Genomic DNA, 4,198 nt, shown 5'->3' with positions numbered 1-4,198 from the left:
GTTCAAGGGGCACCAAGACTGCCGCACGCGAGCGGGGCGGGGAAGACCACCGTGGGCCTGCACCTTGTGTGGATCTCCGCGGCTCCAGACTTCATTTACAAAACACAATTCAGAGAGAAATTACTAGCAGTTTCAAAATGGTACAGTCAGAGTGTTAAATTAACTGCCAGGCCTCAAGCATGGGGCCCCGTGTGACTGCACAAATTCCATGCCCGTGAAGCTGGCTGGGGGAGAGGACTTGATTGCTCTGGGAGGAGCCTAGGGCGTGCTGGAGAGTAAGCAGAACTTCTGAAATGGCTGGTTATAGCAAGGAGTGTGTGATACATTTGACATTTATTAAACTCGTATTGTGTTCCAGGTATTGTCCTAAATGCTTCAAACCCTTTTAAAGTTTGCCCTAGAGCTCTGAGGAGTAGTATTCTTATGCACTCCACTTTTCAGATGTGGGAGCTAAGGCACTGGAAGAACACGTCATCTGCTTGAGCCCAGACACTACTGGCCGAGGCTGCACCCTTAACCAGCCCATCCTGCTCCATGTATGCAGGAGAGGAAGCGGTGGGCAGGCTCCTGGGTGGAGAAAACATGCACGTGTTCTGGGAGTCAGGAGACGGCTCTCTAGTTCCTCCTGTGAGGGGTTGTTCTCTGGGACATCCAGAAGAGGCCTAAATAGCACATGCCTGTTACCAGCAGTAACCTAGAAAATTCCCTGGCTACGTTGTCTCTCCTTGTTTTCCAACTGGCGGTAGCAGATTCTGAGGCTCCTGGGCAGGAAGCTGTAAGCCACAAGCTGGAAGGAGCCTGGGTCCCTGCATCACCATCCAGAGGAATCTGAGAACATTCACCCTGACCTGGGTGGTATCTGAGTCATCCACTTCTGTTGTATGAAGCTGCTGAAAAGTGAAGCTTCATTTGTTGCAGTCACTTAGTGTTATCCCAACACACCCATCAGCCAAGCCAAACTCCACGAGAACATAAACCATCTTTGCTGTAAACAGATACAGTGCAAAGAGTGAAACAGGCCTAGGTACTTCAACATGCATAAAGCCCTACAATAAAACGTTGTGTTGAAAAAGTTTAGTGATAACTTTTTAATTGAAATATGGTGGTGGTTTCGTCGCTAAGTTGTATCCGACTCTTGTGACCCCATTGACTGTAGCCTGCCAGGCTCCTCTGTCCACAGGATTCTCCAGGCAAGAATACTGGAGTGGGTTGCCATTTCCTCCTCCAGGGGATCTTCCTGACCCAGGAATCGAACCTGGGTCTCCTGCATTGCGAGCAGATTCTTTATCAACTGAGTTATATAATTTCAATCAAATTCATGTAATTTCAATTCAAATTTCATTTAATTAGGACTTCCCTGGTAGCTCAGATGGTAAAGAATCTGCCTGCAATGTAGGAGACTTGGGTCCGATCCCTGGGTCGGGAAGATCCCCTGGAGGAGAGCATGGCAATCCACTCTAGTGTTCTGGCCTGGAGAATCCCATGGACAGAGGAGCCTGGTGGGCTATAGTCCATGGGGTTGCAAAGAGTCAGACAGGAGTGAATCAACTAACACTTACATAATAGTAAAATAGACAGATCTTCAGTTTTCAGTTGAATGAAGTTTCATATTTTTCTATCCTTGTGTAATCAACATGCAGACAAGATAAAAAATGTTTCCAGCAAGTCAGAAAGTTTCTCTGTGTTTTTTCTCTCTTGACAACCCTTCCCTTCTAGAGGAAATGTTATTTTGAATCCTGTCATCAGTTATGAGCTTTGCCAGTTCTTGGACTCCACACAAAGAGGGTCACATCATACCTGTTTTCTTTTACTCAAGGTAAAGCTTTTGAGCTCAATTCACACTATGGGTGTGAATGAGAAAAGTTTTCTATTTTTCATAAACACGTGTGATCATTTCACAATTGATGAACATTTGGGTTGTTTCCAGTTTGGAGCTATTACAAATAAAGCATCTGTGTTTGAACAATTCTTTTTGTGGATACATGCACTCATCCCTCTTGGGAATATGCTTAGGAGTGGAATTGCTGGTCGTATATCATTTCTTAATCATTCCGTTAAGGGTCTCTGAGGCTCTAGCACAGTGATGGACAAGTAGACGGGCAATTAGCATTTGCTGACTTCTGTTCATTCTTACAGTTATCACAAATAAAATATTCAAATAGAATCATGTGAAGTCTAAATTGAATGAACAAATAGTATCACAAGTATGAAAACACTCAACATAATATTCTAAACTCGCAGTACCTTATATACCAATTACAAGCTCTGTTTGCAGCCACCAATCATTTCCTATCTCCCAGAGTTTACTCAAACTCATGTCCATTGAGTCAACTCTGAGAGTTGGTGATGGACAGGGAGGCCTGGTGTGCTGCAGTCCAGGGGGTCACAAAGAGTCGGACATGACTGAGCGACTGAACTGAACTGAACTGAATTATTTCCTATGAACTAAGCCACTAAAAACCTAAGTATGCATAAATGAAGATGCTGATTAATTAAAGTGCATTTGGAAAAAAGGTGAGTAGGAAAAGGAAGGTAAGAATACCAAAACACTTCTCTGTTAAATCTTGATTTTTCAGCTATCTGAAAGGTCAATTTAAGATGAGCTGAGTAATTGCTAATTGGGCTGTAATAACCTATGTTCATTGTGAGCACACAAAAATATGCTGTGGTGTTAAATTCTTTGTCAGTCACAGAGGAAATCTAGGGTTTAAGACATATCATCCCCAAACATGTCAGTTAAGTGTACTTTCTTTGAGTTCTGTTTATATCTATCAAAAGTGGAAATGTAATTTTAAAAAACTCAGTGAAAATATTATTTCTATTTAGGAAGGGAATAAAGTGAATCTTATTCATTTCCATGGAAATCAACTCTAATTCATCTGTAAATAATAACTGATATAATACAATGCTTAGTATTAAGGGTTATTTTCAGATTCTTAAAATCCCCGAGTCATACCTGCTATGAACATCATAACTTTGAATTTATTTGTCTTTGTCAGTTTAAAAGAGATGCTCAGTTTAAGGGCAGCACAGGTCTTATCGTTGCTTTCTATTTCCATTATCATAGCTCTCTTTCACAATAAACTTGTCTTAGCCCAAATTTGCCACATGAATTACCATTTATACAGATTTAGAGCAAAACCTTCTTCTGTGATCATGCCAGATAATGGGCTTGAGGTATGAGCTTTAGGTCTATGTCTTTTCTGAACCCTTTGGTCAGGTTAGTGAGCTCCTGTGTGTCTCCGCTTCCTCACCTGTAACAGTGGGGAAAGTAAGCATGCCTGCTTGGTAGGGACGGCGTGAGGGGATGGTGAAAGTAATGTGCTGTACACAGAGCTTGGCACACAGCAGGTGGTCACGGAGTATGATCTGTTATTTTGGAAAAAAAATAAATTGATGCTATTGGAAAAACTCAGAAAAATGCCAAATGCTAAAAATCTTCTCTTCATAAGCTTATTAACTCAACAAAAATTAGTAACACTGCTTCCAAGCTGCCCCTGGCTTGGGCTGGCACTATTATGGGCTCTGGAGAGAGAGCAGTCAGCAGGGTAGTCCAGCCCCTCCTCCCCTTGCGGGGCTGAACTTCATTGAGCAGGATGTAAATTCTCTGAAGGAGGAGGAACGCTCCTGTCTTGGCAAAGACTAAGCACAAACCAGATACACGGCTGAATTCAGACTTGCAGAGAGAATGGCTTCTGGCGACAGACTTCTTTGCTGATCTACCAGTTCTAGCCTTTAATGATGATATTTTAAGGGAAATGACTCAGTTCTTAGAAAAATCTTTTCGTGAATATTTTTTTCCCATAGCATTTCCTAGCTGCAACTAAACTCTGAAGTTAAAATACCTTTCTCTAACTTATCCAGTTTCTAGGATGATTGGGCTTTTTTTTTCCCAATAGGTGAAAATGCAGTCATTCACAAATCTCCAAATGCTGGGTCTGGCACTGAGCTGATCTACCTGAGCCGTAATTATAATTATTTGTGTTACCTCGACCCACTCATTTGTGTCTTTTCCGGTCATTCCACTCACATAAAGACATGCAAGGGATTGGAATACGCAATTCCTAAAATCCATCCCAGCACTTAATTTCTAAAAGTGAATGCACTTTCATCCCCATTTAATGACCAGAGAAAGACCTTTATTTTATGGAAAGCACTTTACTTTTTCTTAACAATATTTTTGTACTCATTAAACTGG

Source organism: Bison bison, unplaced genomic scaffold (genome assembly GCF_000754665.1).
Source record: "Bison bison bison isolate TAMUID 2011002044 unplaced genomic scaffold, Bison_UMD1.0 scf7180017864236, whole genome shotgun sequence".
In the NCBI taxonomy this organism is placed as follows: domain Eukaryota; kingdom Metazoa; phylum Chordata; class Mammalia; order Artiodactyla; family Bovidae; genus Bison; species Bison bison.
This window is presented reverse-complemented; position numbering follows the sequence as displayed.